Source organism: Metopolophium dirhodum, chromosome 8 (genome assembly GCF_019925205.1).
Source record: "Metopolophium dirhodum isolate CAU chromosome 8, ASM1992520v1, whole genome shotgun sequence".
NCBI classification, from domain to species: Eukaryota; Metazoa; Arthropoda; class Insecta; order Hemiptera; family Aphididae; genus Metopolophium; species Metopolophium dirhodum.
In genome coordinates, this window is record NC_083567.1 from 4284508 (window position 1) to 4306439 (window position 21932).

The following is a 21932-nucleotide window of genomic DNA, read 5'->3' on the forward strand; positions in this document are numbered from 1 at the left end:
TAAGATTTTTAATATACTAGTTTTTAAAACTTGTACCAGATCAAAATATATTACTTGTTATGTAGTCTTGTAGCGGTTTTGTAATGTTGTGAAGCGACGACGCATCAAGTCTAGTAAATGATGTTGATATTTAACACTGTCTATAATCAATGCATGCCGACTGCTTATATACAATCTAATAAGGTTGTATGAGTGTGTAAGTGATCATCGGTTTATGTATTATTGTCAGATAGTTATAGGTATAAATAAAATAAATGTAGTGTACTCATTTTGTTTTAGGCTTTCCACATTTAATTAATCATAAAGGTCCTTTGACCAGATTACCTATGATAATTTATAATTTTAAATAACTTTTACACATATATATAATGAAAAAATGTCTGTTTGCAGTTTATAATCAGTTTAATATTATGATGTGGTGTAATATTGCATGGTTATTTTATTATCAGGTAAACTGGTCTGATTAATTAGGTATAAATAAAATAAATGCAGTGTACTCATTTTTTTTTTTAGGCTTTCCACATTTAATTGAACATAAAGGTCCTTTTATCAGATTACCTATGTTAGTTTATAATTTTAAACAACTTTTGCATAAATATACATATAATGAAAAAATGTCTGTTTGCAATTTATAATCAGTCTAATATTATGATGTGGTGTAATATTGCATGGTTATTTTATTTTCAGGTAAACTGGTCTGATTAACTAGGTATAAATAAAATAAATGCAATGCATAATTGTGTTGCACATTGTCATAATTTGATTAGATTACCCACTTTATTCAATAATTAGTAATGATTTTTTATATTTGTAAACTTTTTATCTACATATTAATTCCAATTTTTTATAAAAAAAACATCAAGACCTATGTATAATAACTGCATCAGCATGTCATCTAATATTAGAAATTTATTAACTAGTGCTAATGTGGTTCAATGATGTTCTGTATATTTTCAATAAATATGATAGTATATATAAATATAGATTCATTTTTCATTGAACTCTAGAGTTTGTTAGGTCTATGATTACAGTTATATAACTAATTCTTAAATAATTTGTGTATGTATCAATTCATTTTTTAACTACTACCTATTCAACGTGAACGTGCAATTCAAGATTTGTTCAGCAAACAAGTAGATTAATACCTTGTAAAGGAATAGCTTTACCTACTCAATTCATGTATTAGTATATAAGTATTATTCTACTCGGAGAAGCAGTTCTCCTTGAGTTGTTATGGTCTCCTAGACGTAACCTCATAGTTAGAAACTACATCCTATTTTGGCAAACTAATCAAGGGGAGCGGCCAACAACAAGTTACGAGCGGCGGTTGCGAGAATAACAACTTATTGAACCAGCTACATACACCGCCCCGTCCATGCGCAGGATCCATCAAAGGAACCGACATCATATATAGGAGGGCTGGGAACACAGTAAAGACAGATGTACCTGGACCAGCAACGCAGAAGCGACTTCACGCCACTAGCCATATACAGGACGACGACGACTACTACTACTATTACCACGACGATACTATACATTTTATATTTGTTCTAATAAAACATTGTATTATAAATCTAATTTGGCTACCATTATTTCCAAATCATCTACATAGTGAATCCCTGAAGGGGCAGCACGTAACACTGGCGCAGTCGGTAGGATATTCATTCAAAGGAGGCAACCGTCAAAGGCTACAGTCAACAAGGAGGAATTGATCACTCTTCCAAGGCGACAACTCTGAAGAAGAACCTATACACAAAACAAATAAGTCACGTTGCAGCACCATCAAATTCATCAGCATGTCATCAGCATCAAGGAACACCGCTTTATTGTGAGTGAATAACTATTTTAAATTTGTTACATAGACGTATGCAACATAATTAAAACAAAAGTATTGTTAAGTAGTCGAGCATAGGTATATTGGTGTAAAACGTAATAATTTTTTGAATTTATTGAGGGCGTATTATTGAAGTTTTATTGAATTTAAGGGTATTATTGAGTTATTATTGAAGTATTATTGAATTAAAGGGTATCATTGAATTATTATTATATTAAAGGGCAATTATTGAATTATTATTATTATGAGAAACGTATTAAATAAGTGGTGAAGTGATTTATGGACAAAGAAGGTACATCTCCCTTGAACGTAGCTAATTCATTGTATAACACTAGTGTAGAAGACGAGTTAAACGAAACGAATAGACAACCTAAATAACAGAGGCTATTAGACAGCCCAGTTGAAAACCCAGTTAGAAGCCCAGTTAAAAGATAACCCAAGTAGAAACCCAAGCCCAGCACTTAAACCCATTACGCGTAGCACAGTTACAGAGAGTTTTGAATTTCAATCATTAGATTATACAACTAAAAAGCGCGCAAAGAAAATGGTGGTTATAAGATTAGAAGACGCTTTTAAATTAATACCACTATGTACAGGAATAGACGATATTTATCAATTTATAAATGCATGTGACATGGCAGTAAGCTTAGTAGAGGAGGCAAATGCACCAACGCTAGTCAAATATACTACTATTATAAGTAAGTTATGAATCAAATAAAAATAAATATGTTTAACGCATAATTTTTAAATTTCAGTGAAATAAAAAATCAGATTAATAATGAAATATAAAATATAACTAATTTTCAAATATATATATATATACATATGTATGTGTCAATTCATTATTTTTACTACAGCCTAATCAACGTCGACAAACTGAACACACATTAACAATTGAAGATTTGTACCATAATCAAATGAATCATATCAACAATAATATATAAGTTAAATGTTAAATGATTAATAAAATATAAAATAACATAATATTAATTTTTTTTAATAATATAAATTTTGAATAAAATAAAAATATTAATAATTCAGTGTCTATATCATGATCAATTTCAAATAAAATTAGTATAAAAAAAAATAAACTTAAAAAATGTGAAAATTATTGTAAAAAATATTATTTTATTTTTTAATAATATATTATAGGTTAACTACTGTAACTGGTATGAGACCATACATAAAAATCGAGTATAAATTGAACTAAACTAAATTATTATAATGTATTTTAATCAATACAAATAAAAAAATAAATATTATGTTTGTGTTTTTACTTTTTTATATACTATATTAAATAGATGAAAATAATACTTATGTTGAATATAAATGTTTTATATTTTCAGACAAAAACCGAAAAATAAAATAATAATTATTGATTTTGAATTCACAAATTATCGGCGTACTGATTTCATACTTATTTCTGCAGCAATATCACAGACTCATATTAAATCAAAAATTGAACGTATGCGAGGTCGACCTTTGATAATATCGCCTAAGAATAACATTAATGAATAATTATACCTATTTGAAAACTAGAAATTTGTTACTAAACATTTTTGAAAAGAAACCAGATCAACTTCAAACTATACTGAATGAGTTAAATTTAGCTATGGAAACAAAAACTTCGAACTTAACCAAAAACTATTTAAAAAACTATCTTAATTTTAAAAATCAAAATTCAATTATTTTACTATGGAATGGTAGTTCAGATAAAAATATTTTATTGAGATTAGGTCTTAATACCTATATAATGTTGAATATGACTGCATACGATACTGATAATAATAAAATATTTTATTTAAAATTAGTTAATTTTCAAAGTAATGAAACTATTTTAAGCTATAAATTAGGTTATATAAATAAAAATGGCAGATATTTATCATTGAAAGAAACTCATGATTTAATTTGTGATCTTAACCATGATATTACTTTTATACACGACGCAGTTAATGATGTAATATTAACGAAATGTATTTTCAATTACTTATGTTCAAAAAATAATTATCAGAAAATTTTAAGTAAAATATGCATTGCACTTTAAAATTGAAAATTAACCTTTATCTATAGAGTTATACCTAACTTAATATTTTAACATGAATATATTATAAATATTACTATCATAAATCACATTATAATTTATAATTAGATTATGACTTGTAATAACATGCAATATGCTGAAAAAATTAATTTAAAATTAATAAAAAACCTTAATCTTTCAATGGTTAATGCTAATTATTGTAATGATAATCATATACTATTTAATATTTAATTTAAATATATATATGTAATTTTTTCTTATTTAATTACAGTAAAATGCAGCGAAATTTAGTAACAAAAAAAACACGCATGAACATAATTGGAAGCGGACTCATTCAGTTAGATCGGTTTAAAAAATGTTCAAAAACTTATGTCTTAAAAAATGATTATAATTTTATAGACTTTATCAAATTTTTTGACTACGGTTTTGATATGATAATTTGTAAATTAAAAAAAATGACGCAGCAATCAAGTATTAAATTTAACTTGTATCTTGATTGTGTTTACGTGCATGTGTTAACACAGGAACGCCGAGATATTTCATTTAAAATCGAAAATATGTTAGCGTTTACAAATTCAAATTTCGAAAATTTATTTTAAAAAATGTTTAATAAACTTATTAAGGAAGAATCTGACTTTGTCACTAGAGGGAGTGGTTGGAGTTTAGACTCAATTGATGTCTTACAGTTAAGAATTAATATTGTAAACCCGTTAAATGGATCTAGTTATTTAATTTTACCTGACTCAATACGTAATAAGAAAGCTGTTATAAATGTAAAAAACAATGATAAAAAATGTTTTAAATATGCAATTTTATCTAAGTTTAATAATCATTCAAATAAAAGTAAATTTAACAAACAATATTTTAAAATGCTTGAAAAGAAAAGTGATTTAAATTTTCACTGTATCGATTATCCGACACCAGTCAAACAAATTAAAATATTTGAACGTTTAAATTATGTGTCAGTTAATGTTTTTAGTTTAGATGATACAAATGTTGTTTTCCCATTATATATGAATAATGTAGAAAGTAAAAATCATTTCGATCTGCTTTTGATTAATCGTGGTGAAACATCGCATTATTGTTTTATTAATAATTTCGACAGACTTATTCGTAGTCAAAAGACAAAACATAAATCTAAATTAATTATATGTAAAAGATGTTTTACAGTTTTTAGTAATACTCCTTGTAAATATAAATTGTGGGGTGTTAATGGATTAAAAAAACACAACAAAAATTGTGGAAAGCACAAACTAGGAAGACCTGTAATGTTTGAAGACGATGATGATGATTTTATTTATTTTAAAAATTTTAAAAGAACGCAACGAATACCTATAGTAATTTATTCTGATTTTGAATGTTATTTAAAACCTAAATTCACCAAACAAAATTGTAAAATTAAAACACTGATAACACATAAACATAAACCAATGAGTTATGCATATTACGTGAAAATAGATTATAATATTATACCTAAATATTTAATAAAAAAATATAAAATTCCTACGAAACTTCATGTTTACAGAAATCAAAATGCTGCAAAACATTTCTTAAAGACCATGATAGATATAGGTACAAAGGTTTATAATCTTTATCAAGTAAATATACCTATGAATAAATTAACTAATGACGAAGAGCTTAAATTTCAAAATGCAAAAATATGTGAATGCTGTTCCAAATCATTTAAAAAAAATTAATTAATTAAATTAAGAGATCATGATCATTTTACAGGACGTTTTAGATCAGTTGTTTGTTTAAATTGTAACTTTGAATTGTGTAACGTTTCGTTTCTACCGATATACTTTCATAACTTAGCCTATGACAGTCATTTCATTGTTCGTGAACTTGGTTGTAATGAAAATGATATTCATGTAATACCTAATTCATCAGCAAATTTTTATCGTTTAGTAAATCAATTCAAGATAAATTTAGTATAAAATTTATTGACACATTTCGTTTTATGTCAGAGTCTCTTAGTTCATTAGCCGATAATTTATCTGATGATAAAACTAGATTTAGGGAAACCTTAAAAATATTTTCTCTGTCGACTTTAAATTTAGTTACACGTAAAGGTGTGTTTCCTTATGAATATATTGATCATCCTAGTAAATTAAATGAAACATGTTTGCCACCAAAAAAATCCTTTTATAATTCGTTAAGAGACGAAGAAATTAGTGACGAAGATTATACCCATGCTCATAAGATTTGGAAAAGATTTAATTTAAAAACATTAGGAGAATATAGTGATTTATATTTAGCCACTGATGTATGTTTACTTGCTGACGTTTTTGAAAATTTTAGAGATCTTTGTTTGCAAACACTTAAATTAGATGCTTCACATTACATGACCGCCCCAGGATTTGCATTTGATTGCATGTTGAAACATACTAATGTCCGACTAGAACGGCTTAAACAATACGATTTCCAATTATTTCTGGAGAATGGATTACGTGGTGGCATTTGTCATTCGGTTAAAAGACATGTAAAAGCAAACATTCCTAATATCGAAAATATTAATTATGATTCGAATAAGCCTGTAACGTGGTTAGCTTACCTGGACTGTGTAAATCTATATGGAAAGTCTATGCTATCCGCTTTACCTTATAAAAATTTTGAATGGTTTGACGATTTATCTATAGATATAACACAAATTGAAGATGATGCTGAATATGGTTATATTTTAGAAGTAGATGTTATTTACCCTAAACAATTACATAAAAATCATAGCGATTTTCCATTTTTACCAGAAAATAAATGTCCACCAAATTTTAAAGTAAAAAAACTTTTAACAACTTTAGAATCAAAATTTAATTATGTAGTACATTATAGAAATTTAAAACAAGCCATTGCCAATGGATTAAAAGTAAAAAAAGTTCATAGGATTCTTCGTTTTTCGCAATCAAAATGGATGGCACCATATATTGAGTTATGTACAAATATGAGGGTAAAGTCACGAAATGAGTTTGAACGTCAATTTTGGAAGTTATTGGTTAACAGTGTGTTTGGAAAATGTATGGAAAATGTTAGAAAATGGATGTTAATGACACTAGTTTCTAACGAGAAAAAAGCTCATCGTTTAATGTGTAAAGTAACATTTAAAGATAGAACAATTTACTCAAAAAAATTAATGGCAATTCATATGAATAAAGAAAAAATTAAGTTTGATAAACCTATTTATGTTGGATTTGCAATATTAGATATTTCAAAAACGATAATGTATCATTTTCATTATAATATAATGAAAAACGTGTATGGAAATAAAATTGATATTGTATATTCAGATACTGATTCACTAGTTTATGAAATTAGAACTTTAAACTTTTTCGATGACATAAAACATAAATTGTTTTTTTACTTTGATACTTCAAACTATCCTAAAAATCACTATTGTTATAGTGATCTTAGAAAAAATCAACCAGGGAAATTTAAAGATGAAATGAAGTCTGAAATATTATTAGAATTCATTGCTTTACGTTCTAAACTTTATGCATATAAAATAAATAACGAAGAAGTAAAAAAAGCTAAAGGTGTAAAAAAGTATGTAATTGATAAACACATGAAATTCAACGAATATTTGTAAATATTAAATGCTTATACCAATAATTTATCTGATCAAAAAATATGTAAAACTATGAATTTTATACAGTCAAAAAACCATTTTGTTTATTCTAAATCTGTAAAGAAAATTGCTCTTAGTGCTAATGATGATAAAAGAATTATTATGCATGATGGTATTAATACTATTGCATATGGACACTATCTTTTAAAAAAATAGTACATATTATTGTATTTTATCTTTAATCGAATAAAAGTGAATAATATGTAAAAAAAAATGTAAAAATTAATACTAAGTAAATTAAATATAGATCAAATAAAAAAAACATACAAATAATACAACAAAACATTAATTAATTTTTATTATCATTTCAAAATTCATATTTAAACAACTAACTATACGACATAAGCTGTATAACATTATATTTTTTTTCAGAATGCACAGACCTATACTTTATGTAAAACCAAATATTCGATCCAAACTTAAAATACCAAATCTGATGGAAATCGATATTGAAAATCTTAGGGAACTGTATTTTGATTTAGATAGAGGTTGCTGTATTTTAAAACGTGATAACTGTAACGTAAAGTTGTATAAGGATTGGAAAATTGCTAGAGGCTTAGTGGTTAAACGTCTATCAGATTTAATACAATTATGAAGTATATACAGCATTTAGTATACAGTTATTAAAAATAAAATAAATTAATCGATCATAAAAATTGGATCAATACCGTACATTGTAATGATGAGATGGTTTATAAAATCTGAACAATAGGTATTGATTGATTGATATATTTCGTTTAATTACAAATCCACTTATTAGCTATTTTAAAGTGTCGTTTACATTTACCCACGAATTATGGCTATTGTCAAAACCTAACCATTTAACATATAATTTGTTTTTAGGTTTTTTTATTACACGTTCAATGAGAAAGGTATCGGGAAAAAATGTTTTTTTTAATTCTTGTACATAAAAATTTCCTAATATTAAATTATTTAAACTGTCTTTTAGTTGATACGTTGATGGATCTGTATTTAAAACTTTAGAGATAGTGAAAACTTCTGTTGTCCAATTTGGTGTATAACCTTTACTAAAATTATGTTTATACTTTGATATTCTTACTTTATCATTAATTTTAAATTTTAATTTTTTTGATGTACTAATTTGTATTTTTTTTTTATTTATTGTAATCGGCTTGGTCCGAGCTTCGTGTGGTGTACATTTTATTGTTGAATGTTTTGTGTTATTATAATTATATACTAATTTTGAAATTGAATTGTACCAATTCCATGAACCTGTTGATGTAAAATGTTTGTACATTTTATTTTTTATAGTTTTTATTACACGTTCGGCTATCCCTGCCTTAATACTACTGTATGTTGAATAATGTCTAATATTATATTTTTTCATAACACTTTGAAATTTGCTATTATAAAACTCTGTAGCATTATCTGTTTGTAATAATTTTGGTTGATTTTTTTTTTAGTATTTTTATTATTCCTTTTGTATATTCCTTTGCTGTTTTATTTTTCAGTGCTTCAAACCCAAGATATTTTGTATATGTATCAATAACAATTAAAATGAACTTAAAACCATTATTCTTTCTAGCATGTGTCTGCATATCAATTAAATCAGCTTGCCAAAGATCATCTTTAAATCGACTTATTACACTACGTCTAGGAAATATTTTTCTCGCTGGTTGATGTAACTCGTTAGCTATACTTTCTAAAATTGTCATTATATTATAATATTTCTCTCACGTAGTTCCTCTAAAATAGATATAATTTCATTATTAACACCAGTATTACCAACACTTTTTGATGATGACAAAAGATTTAATCTAGTTACTAATTCATTCGGATCATCATAATAAACTAATTGTGTTTGTGGCAATACATCTTTATATAAACCATTACCTATCTTAGACTCAGGTGATGAAGTAAAATTAAACATCTTTGCAGTCATATGATCCGTAGACGAAGAACTGTTTGCTGTTTGATTAAAATCAAATGGTTCATTTTCTTTCGTTATTTTTCTACGTTTAGCTCTAGATAAGCTAGAAGGGGTAGAAGATAAAGTATTGTTAAATGATGTCAAGTTAATTCGAGGAGTTGCAGTCTCATTAATTTTAGCTATTTCTTCATTAAACTGTTTTTCCTCAATTTTCATCCGATCGTACAGTGGTTTTACAACGGTCATCCATTTATGGTATCTCGAGGTTCTAGGCTTCCCGTCTGCTTTTAAATGGACTCCGGAAGTTTTCAAAATATTGTAATAAGATTCTATATCTTCTATAGTTGTATTTTTTGGTTCCTTCTCACATAATAAAGACCATAGTCCTGGTGTAAATTGATAGTATTTATTAAGCAACAGTAATTTACCGTGGTTAAAAGTTACAGTATGCTTTCCTATTTTATATGAATCACTACCTTTATCATAATGCATACCATAAGATTTGTCATAACGTGTTGATTTAGGACGGTTATTTAAAAAATTTTGGTATGGTGAATTTAATTCATCGTTATCATCTTCTTCACTAGTGTATGAGGTTTCTGATTTATTTTTTAGTTCAGTCGACTGTGTGTTACATATAGCATTTTATTCTGTATGTGTATTTAATGGTTCAATTATTGGTTTAAATGCTTCACGAAAATAATTGTCGGAATCTATAACACCACGTTTCATTTCCATTATTTTTCGTTTAATATTTTTTTTTGACGCTATTAAATTTTGTAACAAAACTTTCTCTGTATTCATTGTAAATAATAAACTTAATATATCTGTATCGTACGACTACTGTTAACATTATGTAGATAATATCAGTGTCATGGTGTGTATATATATATATATTATAAAAATTATTTTCTTATATTGTTCACATACAACACTAATTTATTTTAATAAACGTATGAAATCCACATCTATATCTTCCTTCATTCATTTCTCGAGTTTTATGGATAACCATAAAACCATAATCACTATGATTCCAACATAAATGTGAAATTTTCCGAAATTCTGAGAAATCCATATCTGCAGACGAATGATCATTGAATATATGACGTAAATTTGTATCGTCTTGTTTCAATATTATTAAGAAGTTTGAATTGTCTCTTACTAACTGTTTTGATATTTTAGAATATGTTTGCGCTAAATAAAATACAGAGCTAGCACCTGAATGCCTGCTGATGCTGAAATAATCTCTGATTACAGATTGTGGACCGCATATTACATCATCAAATATTATAATTGAATTTCTCTTAGTCAAGTTGGGTTTTATGACTTTATCAGCGCTTGTATTTATAAAAATATTAGCACCTTGTATATCATCTATTATTTTTTTTAATAAAACATATTTTTCCTGATTAGAGGTTTTAGAGTATAAATAAATATTTTCAAATCTTAACCAGTTTTCGTGAGTAATGAGATTATACATTATATTTGTTTTTCCTGAACCACTGGGACCAACTAGTATAGCACGTATAGTATCAGGTAATAACGAGCCATGTCTCGATGGTTTTTTTACCAACTGAACATCTACATTTATTATATCTAATTTATCTTTCTGCTCAATCAAATCCATTTTTTCTTATAAATACTCTAGAAATTTCAATTTATAATCAGTTATAGATGGTGTGTTCAACTCGTATGTACAAATTGAACAAGACTGGTAAAGGATTTCTAAACTCTATTATAAATAGTCTTCCGTTCGAAGCACATTTTTCAGGTTATCAGTATTGTGGTCCTGGTACAAAATTAAAAAAGAGACTAGATCGCGGTGACAAAGGAATAAACCCATTAGATACTGCTTGTAGAGATCATGATATTGCGTATGCATCGAGTTCAAATTTAAACGATAGACATAAAGCTGATAAAGTACTAGAAAATCGTGCTTGGGAAAGATTTAAAGAAAAAAATATTCCTAGAAAAGAGAAATTAGTTGCATATGCAGTAACAAACGCAATGAAAGCTAAAAGAAAAATAGGTATGGGTTGTAAAGGTAAATGGAAACATACTAAAAAAAAAAATGGTATACTAGCAGCAAAAAAAAAAAAAAGATCTATAAAGAAAAAGAATGGTGGTAAAAGAATGATTTCATCACCAAGACAGATAGGAGGTGTAATTCCCTTAATACCTATATTTGCAGGATTGTCAGCACTTGGTAGTTTGATGTCTGGTGGTAGCAGTGTGTATAATGCAGTACAAAATTCAAAAAGAAAAAAAAGGTAATGGCTTATACTTAAACAATAAGGGGTAAAAAAAAAACTGATAATCACGCTACCTGACAGACCACTTTCATCCCAAGATATTATAAAATATGTTACAATGTTGGAAATCAATCATTTCCGTGAAGTCTTTTCAGTAATAACTAACCTAAGAAACCGCATACAATTGAATGTGGTATATTAAACTTAGACATATCTTCAGGTGATGGAAGTCATTGGGTAGCGTTCCATAAAAATAAAGATAATGTTGTATATTTTAATAGCTTTGGCGATTTACCTCCACCAATTGAATTGCAACATTATTTTCATGAGTTTAAAATAGTATATAACTATTCTAACTATCAAGATTTCAATACATTTAACTGTGGTCATTTATGTCTTGAATTTTTACAATGTATGAATCTGTTACATTATGTTTGACTGGAAATTCAACTATATTATCTACAAATTATTTTCCATCTCTAAATGTTTACGAGGATTCGGAAATAGCTTTGTTATGTTTGCAGACATTTAATTCATTCCCGAATATCAACAAAGATAATAATAAATTTGCTATACAAATAGTTGACCATAATAATAATAATGATCGTGAGTGGTGTTATATTAAACTGAAAGAGGGATGTTATGAAATTAAAGATATTAAGCATCGAGTTATGGAGCAAATAAATGTTTATAATGAAAAATTCAATACCAATTTAACATTTGATATTTCGGTTGATCCTAACGATTTCAGATCGAATATAAAATGTAATGGAATACTACACTTTGAGATTTTACATAGTATGGCACCTGTATTAGGTTTTAAAAAACGTGAATATAAACCAGAGTATGAAACTCTTAGATCAGAAAAAGCCGTGAAATTGAACACAATTAATTCTATAAAAGTAATGTGCAATATAGCTCAAGGATCATTTACCAACCATCTTCAAAGTCATTCGATTTATGAGTTTTTCCCGAGTGAAATAACAGGATCTAAAGTTATACAGTCACCGTCAAACTTAATATATTACAAATTGAATAAAACAAATATTGATTCGATAACCGTTCAGTTGGTAGATCAAAATAATAATATTCCGATTGACAACTTTGACGAGACATTAACAATCGTGCTACATATTAAACGTTACGGGTCTTGAGATGGGATTAAAATTCAATATAAAGCCAGTTCCTTGGACCAGTTCAAGTAGTCGTAATACTAAAGTGCTACCGTTAACATCAAATAAAATAAAACAATTGACGGTGAAAAATAAAAAAATTTGCAGGCTCTAGGTTATAGATTAAAGCAGAATGCCTGAGAGTGATATTTTAGATATAAGTTCACGCTACGAAACGGATTCTAAAATTACTAAAATTGAATATCATTCATACACACCGTATACAACATCATTTAATAATAATGATGAAATACGTATATCAATCCAGCAGACAGATGTTTATCCATATCTACACGAAAGCTTTATTTTTTTGGAAGGAACTATTACAGAACATGAAAAAGTGAAACTAACTAACAACGGTTACTCTTACCTCTTCGATCAAATACGATTAGAAATCTATCTATGGGATAAAAGTAGATAGCACACGTGTTCTTGGAATTACTAGCTCGTTGAAAGGTTACTTATCTGGTACACCAGACAACTATAATTGTTATGAAAATTCTGGCTGGAATTTTAAAAAAAAAAACACAATCAGAAAACGATAAAGGTGAATTTAGTGCTTGCATTCCATTGAAATATTGACTAGGTTTGTTTGAAGACTTTAAAAAAATACTAGTTAAAACTAGATTAGAATTAATATTAACTCGAAGTCATTCTGATTTAAATGCTTTAAGCTTTAGAAGTGGTATAACTGCTTCTACAGCCAAAGTCGTTATAAACAAAATAGTCTGGAGGGTACCACATATTACTGTTGACGATGAAGAAAGGTTAAAATTATTGAAACTTGTTGAAAAAGAAAAAAGTTTGTTCATTCCTTTTAGATCTTTTGAAACTTTTGAATATCCCGAACTCGGGACCTCTAAAAAAGTTATATGGAATTTGAAAACTGCTTCAAAATTAGAAAAACCACGATTTATCATAATTGGTTTACAAAAAGGACGTAAAAATTTGTTTGAAAAAGATTGCAGTATATTTGATCATTGTAATCTAACAAACGTTAAAGTATTGTTGAACTCGATAGCTTATCCATATGATAATTTGAATTTAGATTTTACAAAAAACAATTTCACCTTATTATATGATGATATGTATACATCATTTCAAGAATCATACAATGAAAAAAGTAATCGGAACCCTATATTGAATCCTTCTACTTTTCTAGTAAATGCTCCAATTATTGTTATTGACACATCAAAGCAGAACGATTCAGCTTCAACAATAGATGTTCAGTTGGAAATTGAAGCATCAGAATCGCTTGCAGGTGTAACTGCTTATTGTTTATTAATTCATGATCGAATTGTTGAATATGTACCTTTTACTAGAGAAGTAAGGAAACTAGTTTAAATAATAAATCAAAATTGTACATTTTAATATTTGTTGTAAAATACTATTAACTGATTAAAAAATAAATAAACAAAATGATTATAAGAAAAAAATATTTTTATTTATTTCAGAAAATGATATTAAAAATTGTTTTGAATTTTCCCAAGAAAATTATAGGGATATTGGTTACACTGTAAGGCATACATTCCTGGTTAAACTTTTTTCATCTCCCCGTAAAAATTAACTCAGACTCCCCAACCATACATATTAGAATTTTTAGGTATACGGTGATCAAATGTACTGCAAGGGGGACTTTCCCCCTTGAACTTTTTTCATCTCCCCGTAAAAATTAACTCAGACTCCCCAAATTACTACTACTACGGTGTATATTGAGAGTGTGGTTTACGTGGTATATTGCATTTGTAAGAGATAAAACGAAGAAAAGGATTTTGAATAGCTTCTAAACTCTGTATATGAACAACACTAGAGGGTGACCATACGACCGAGTTGTATTCCAGAGAAGAACGCACTAGTGAAAAATACAGAATTTTTAAGGCATCGGAATTTGAAAAATCTTGACAAGTTCTATTAATGAAACCTGATATAGTTGATGATTTTTTTGTTATGTTTAAATAATGTTTATTGAGTCAAATGTAACCACCAAATCGCAAATTTTAAAAACGCGTTTAAGTACAATATTATTTATGGTATAATCATTAATAATTGGAGATCGAGACCTAGTAAACGACATTATTTTGCACTTATCAATATTTAACGGTAATTTGTTTAAATTACACAAAACAGTTAGTGTATTTAGATCATTTTGAAGGAGAGCTGAACCAGAATGTGATTTAATTAAACGAAAGATTTTCATATCATCGGAAAAAAGTAATTTATTAGAATTGGGAAGATGTAAATCATTTATGAATAATAAAAATAACAATCGGGCTAAGTGAGATCCTTGAGGAACGCCTGATGGAATGTAGAAAGTTAGTAGAAAATTATTTAATTTGACAGTTTGCATTCTGTCGGTTAAGTAGGAAGCCAACCAAGACAAAAAAGGATCACGAATACCGATAGAATACAGCTTAATTGAGAGAATATTGTGATTTATTTTGTCAAAGGCCTTTGCAAAATCTGTAAAAATTACATCTACTTGATAACCGGAAGCAAAAGCATCTAGTACGTATTTTTGAAAGATTAAAAGATTAGTCGTTGTTGACTTGCCTTTCAAAAAACGATGTTGGTCATCATTAAGTAGTGAAGTAAGTAAAGGATATATTTTATCATAAATAATGGATTCAAATAGTTTTGGAATAATTGAAATAATAGAAATAGGTCGATAGTTAGTTATATTAGTTAAATATCTTCCTTTATTGATAGGCTTAACAAAACTAATCTTCCAATTAGATGGAAAATAACCACTAGAGAGGGATAAGTTATATAAACGTAATAAAGGAACAGCTAAAACGAATTTACAATTAATAAAGAAACAGTTTGAAATCATGTCAGGACCAGGACTCGTTTTATAAGTGATATTTTCTAATTTGTTTAGGACGTCTGTAATGCTTAAAGTATATGAGTTGAGATTTACTTCTGTTGTATACCGATACCCATGGTGGTTATTGTAATCATAACCAGTATGAATAGTATTATAATTATTATATAAGTAAATGTTATATTGTTATAACAGCTATCTTAGTAAGGTGCGGTGGGGATTGTCCAGCGCACTAATAAGACGTTGATGAGATGCGCACGCCCGAGCGCGGGCAGTTGTAAAATGTTCGTTATAATAAACGCATGCTATCATATTAAGCGCATCATTATTATTACATAACTCATAACAAATTGGCGACGAATAAAACCACATATTTTTTTTTTCTCGTACACGCATTTGTAAAGTCGAATACAATATAATATAAATGGTGGGTGATCAGCAAGCTGGTCAAAGTGAAAATGCACCGCAGTCAGTTATAACCAAAATTTTATATTCGCAAGTGATCGGCTCCCCTGGTACGTTTGAACTAGACACGGACATAAGAATATTTTTATCACGATTACGCAACTTTTTCGGAGCGAACAGCATCACCGATGAAACAAAAAAGAAAGCCATATTGCTTTCCTCGTTATCGGAAGACTCACACAAACTCCTGTACAGTCTTTGTCTACCAGCAGACCCAACTGATCTATCTTTCAAAACATTATCAGGTCTGTTGTCCGATCATTTCGAGCCAAAAAAATCGTATTTCGCAGCACGATACCTGTTCTATCAAGCACGAAAATCAAACGACGAGAGCGTAGCCCAATGGGGTGCACGTTTAAGGGATCGAGATGTAAATTTGGCTCGGAACTGGACATAGTGATCCGCGATATTTTCATGGTCGGAATGGGACCGGGAAAAATACAGGACCGGTTGCTGGAAGAAGACGCTTCAAAGTCGAATGTAACACTCGCGAAACTCATGGAAGTAGCTACTAACAGAGAAACGACGGCAAACGCTAGTAAGCAATGGGCTGCAAAGGGATCATCTGTAACTGTGAACTTCACGAAACCAACGCAATCCAAAGCCAAGCGGTCATACCAACCCATCCACCAAGGTAGAGGAGAGGTAAATACGTACAACGCTAGTGACAAGAGGAAATGCCAAGTCTGCGGACGGACAAACCACACCTCAAGCGCATGTAAGTTTAAAAGTTATTCTTGTAATACGTGTGGTACCGTGGGGCATTTAGCACCAATGTGTAAATCGAAAGTAAAACCCAACCAGGGGGGAAGAAATAAAACACAAAATAAATTTATGTCGGAAAAAGTAGACACCTCGGATTCGTGCGTGCAGTTAGGAGATTCTTTTTTTTCAATTAAAGAAAATTCCAACGACAACGTAAAAATAAACCCGTTTAAAATAACTTTAACAGTAGGTAGAAACACTAACAGTAGAAGGGAAACCAATTACGTTTGAAATCGACACAGGTTCGCTATACAGCATAATATCGATGAAAACGTTTGATTCCTATTTCGGAACGAAAACGTTAGTAGATAACGATATCGCATTAACGGACTACGTCGGCAATAAAATGACACCGGCGGGCAAAGTACAATTAGCGGTTACTAACAATAATGAGTCAAGGTCGTTCTGGGCGTACGTTATTCCGAACGGCGGTCCGCCTTTAATAGGCAGGAACGATATAGTTTCGCTAGGTATCGAAAATATATATTCATGTAATTTCAATGCTGAAACCATAGACTCAATTTTGGGTAAGTACAAACAGTTATTCGAACACTTTTAACGCGTATACCATATCGTTAAAATTGAAGCCAGGGGCTAGTCCGAAATTTTGTAAGCACCGTGCGGTTCCTTTAGCCCTTAGAGACAAGGTAATAACCGAGATTGAATGTTTAGTAGAAAATAACACGTTGATTCCAATCGATAGTAGCGAGTGGGCGACACCGGTAGTACCAATTTTAAAAGGTGACGGGTCGGTGAGATTGTGTGGCGACTATAAGATAACGATAAACCCGGTTTTAAACGGCACGGAATACCCGCCACCTAAGATAGAACACCTTTACGCTAAGATTGCGGGCGCGAAGTATTTCTCCAAAATAGATCTGAAAGATGCGTACCAGCAACTACTTCTTGATGACGACTCACAGCGGTTCACAACAATTAACACAATTAAGGGTTTGTTTAAATACACGCGGGTCCCGTTTGGGTTAAAGTCATCAGCGGGAGAGTTCCAAAGGGCAATCGAAAGTGTTACTAGTAAAGTAGAAGGAGTTGAGGTCTTTATAGATGATATTATAGTATCTGGTAGTACGGTAGCGGAGCATAACACGAGACTTAATAAGCTACTAAATTGGTTAAATACGGCGGGTCTGAAAGTTAAGAAAGAAAAATGCAACTTTCTACAGAAATCAATCGAATACCTAGGACACAAAATCGATGGGGAGGGCCTACATACGTTAAGCAAGCACGTCAACGCAATCAAAGGGGCACCAGCACCTCAAAATAGGTCAGAGTTAAAAAGTTTTTTAGGGCTAGTTACGTATTACGCGAAGTTCATCAAAAACGCGGCCCAGGTACTCACACCGTTGTACAGCCTGTTGAGAGAGAACGTAAAATGGTCGTGGTCGCGAGACGCAAGCCAGGCATTCAATGATATAAAACGAATATTATCTTCTAAACCCGTATTAGACCACTATAACCCAAATATACCGATTAAATTAAGTGTAGACGCCTCTTCGTTCACGATAGGCGCGGTGTTATCGCAAATATACGACAACAAGGCGGAGAGACCGGTGGCATACGCTTCGCGGGTTTTATCCGATACCGAGCGCCGGTATCCACAGATAGAGAAAGAGGGTTTAGCCACTATATACGGCATTCAAAAATTTTATGACTACCTGTACGCCCGCAAGTTTAAGCTACTAACGGATCACAAGCCACTGTACCATATATTCGGGGACAAAAAGGGCATCCCGATGTACGCCGCGAATAGACTGCAAAGATGGGCATAAGTGTTATCAGCATTTGATTTCGAGATAGTCTTCGTTAAATCCGAACAGAACCCGGCAGATTTTTTATCGCGAATAAAGCTTGATAATTGTGGTATCAGTCCGCCCGAACAACAATGCGTGAATTGTATACACGATAATTGTCCGTTTATAATTAATTGGCATAAAATAAAAACACAAACGCGCGTCGATGGCACCTTATCGCGCGTAATTAACACCGATAATTGGCCGACGGACGCGCACAAGGACGCGCACCTAAAACCGTATTTCTCGCGCAAACATGAAATAACGACTGAACAAGACTGTCTTATATGGGGGTATAGAATTATAATTCCCGACAAGTTCAGAGCGGCATTATTGCGAGAGTTACATTCTGTACATTCGGGTATGAGCAGCATGAAAGCAATAGCACGCTCGTACTTCTGGTGGCCAAAGCTCGACAGCGACATCGAGGACATAGCGCGTAGGTGCGAAAATTGTATCCATATAAGACCGGCACCGCCAAGGGCCGTACTCTCCCCGTGGACATGGCCGGAGCAACCGTGGACACGTTTGCACGTGGATTTTTTAGGTCCTTATAAAAATAAGAACTTCCTTGTTGTCATCGACGCGACTTCGAAATGGCTCGAAGCATTCGAAACTAATTTGTGTACGGCGAGTACCATAATAACTAAAATAGAAGAATTGTTCGCGCGTTTCGGAGTTCCCAAGTCGATCACGTCAGACGGGGCAAAATGCTTCACGGGGTCCGAATTTAACAGATTCTGCACCAACGGGGGTATTAAGCACTTAGTTGGAGCACCGTTTCATCCAGAAACAAACGGCGCGGCCGAGTCGGGAGTCAAAATCTTAAAAAATTTTTTCAAAAAAAATAAAACTACCAGCACATCGTTAATGCAGAAATTTTTATTGTTATATCGCAATACGCCCCATTCCACAACACACCAGTCACCAGCTAAACTATTGTTAGGTCATAATACGAGAACACCGTTTGACGCACTGATCCCCGATACAAAAGATGTAGTGAGCGACAATCAAACCGCCCAAATTAAACGTCACGGTAAACGACAACATAACATAGGAACGGGCGATTCCGTGGCCGTGCGCGATTACCGGGACAATGATAGAAAATGGGCAATGGGCACGGTGAAAGATAACATAGGAAAAAACGTTTTCGAGGTGGAAACGGAGGAGGGGGACGTGTGGAAAAGACACTCAGATCAAACTATAAAAATCCCTACTAAAGAAACAGCATCAAAGGGGGAGACGGATAACACCATGGTGACTGAACTGATAGACGAACCGGATAAGTCAAATAACAACGATTCGGCATCAAAAACGGGCCTTAACGTAGGAAGTGTAAGCCCACGGGTAGTTAGAATAAAAAAAAATCCCGAACGGTACCAATCCATAGATTTTAGAAAAGAATAAAATGTAAAAACATTATGTAAAATAAATAAGTAATAATTTATCCTAAGATTAAAATATAATGTTTAAGATTGAATAATGTTTAAAGAGAAAATAAGATAAATGTTCATGTTTTCACATATATTCACATTGTTGAACTGGTAACAATACCACCAAGGGTGGAAGTGTTGTATACCGATACCTATGGTGGTTATTGTAATCATAACCAGTATTAATAGTATTATAATTATTATATAAGTAAATGTTATATTGTTATAACAGCTATCTTAGTAAGGTGCGGTGGGGATTGTCCAGCGCACTAATTAAGACGTTAATGAGATGCACACGCCCGAGCGCGTGCAGTTGTAAAATGTTCGTTATAATAAACGCATGCTATCATATTAAGCGCATCATTATAATTCATAACTCAGCGGTTCCCAAACTTTTTTCGCTCACGGTGCCCTTTTTGAACTAAACTTTTCTCAAGGCGCCCTTCCCAAGACATAGCATGACTAATCATAAAAAATGAATAAAAAACAAATAAAAACCAGACAATTTTTTAATTATAATACAAGAATATTTATTTAATTTTATTTATATACTTTTTACACATTTTAATTATTTTTGAAGATTTACATTTACATTTATATTTAGAGGTCGAAATAGATAGGTATAAAATTAATGTGATGGATGTGCTTGCATATCACTGCACATTTTTTCAAATCTTGGAATTAAACAAGACACAGCTACTCTCATTTCTTTTTCAACATTGATTTTGGTTCGATACTTGCTTTTTATTACAGCAACCGCCGAAAACCCAGCTTCACACAAATATGATGTCGAAAACGGAATTAAAATACGTTGAGCCTTATCACTTAAAAGAGGATATTCATCTTTTATAGAAATCCAAAATTTGGTTAAATCCATACTGCTAAATTTAGTCTTCAAACTATTGTCGCAAGACAACTCGATAAGACTCTCTTCTTCGGTAGAAGTAAACTCAGATGGAGCAGTGAAGTTGAATGGATCTTGAATCCAAGAAAATTTATCTATATTTTCATTTTGAAAGTATTTTTCAAACCAAATGACGAGTTGTGATAGGTGATCTACAAAAATAGACTTCATATCTTGAGTGATTTCAACTTCGTTAGAGGTCAAAAACTGCTGCAAAGTTAAAAAAGAATCCTTACTCGTGCCTTCATTCATTTTTCTTCTCCATAATTTGAGTTTTTTAATAAAAGCTGAAATTTTTTCCATTGATTTCAAAAGGTGCATATTTTTTCCTTGCAAAGAGGTATTCAGTGAATTCAGTTTATCAAAAATGTCACACAAATATGCCAATTTTATTAAAAATTCTTTATTGGAAAATTCACTGGCATATTTATGTCCTTCTTCTTTAATAAATACATAAATTTCCTCTCGTAGTTCAAACGTACGTAATATCATATTACCGCGCGACAACCATCGTGCGCTGCTATAGTACAGCAAACTTGTGTGTTCAGCTCCCATATCTTCACATAGTTTTTTGAAAAATCTCGATTTCAGTGGACGAGTTTTTATATAATTGACCACATTCACTACACATTCTAAGACTTGGTTCAGTTCAGGACTCAGATATTTTGATGCAAGTGCTTCTCTATGAATAATACAATGAGTCCATAGTGCATCAGGAGCTTTGTTTTTAATAAGCACCTGTAATCCTCCATAGCAGCCAGACATAGAACGAGGGCCATCAGTACAGACACCAACACACTTAGTCCAATCTACACTATTTTCAGACATAAAATTATCAAGAATCTCGAATAAGTCCTGAGCCTTGGCACCAGCTGTAATATTTTTACAAAAGAGTAAGTCTTCTACCATGTCATCATTATCTATGAA

The 21932-nt window shown here is 30.7% G+C and overlaps 2 pseudogenes; both read left to right on the top strand.

Annotated features, from left to right (window-relative positions):
* Nucleotides 1-4150: 4150 nt before the first annotated feature.
* LOC132950658 (uncharacterized) lies at nucleotides 4151-5633 on the top strand (annotated as a pseudogene).
* A 202-nt stretch (nucleotides 5634-5835) lies between these two features.
* Nucleotides 5836-21932, top strand: part of LOC132950661 (uncharacterized) — a 61865-nt pseudogene continuing 45768 nt past the window's right edge.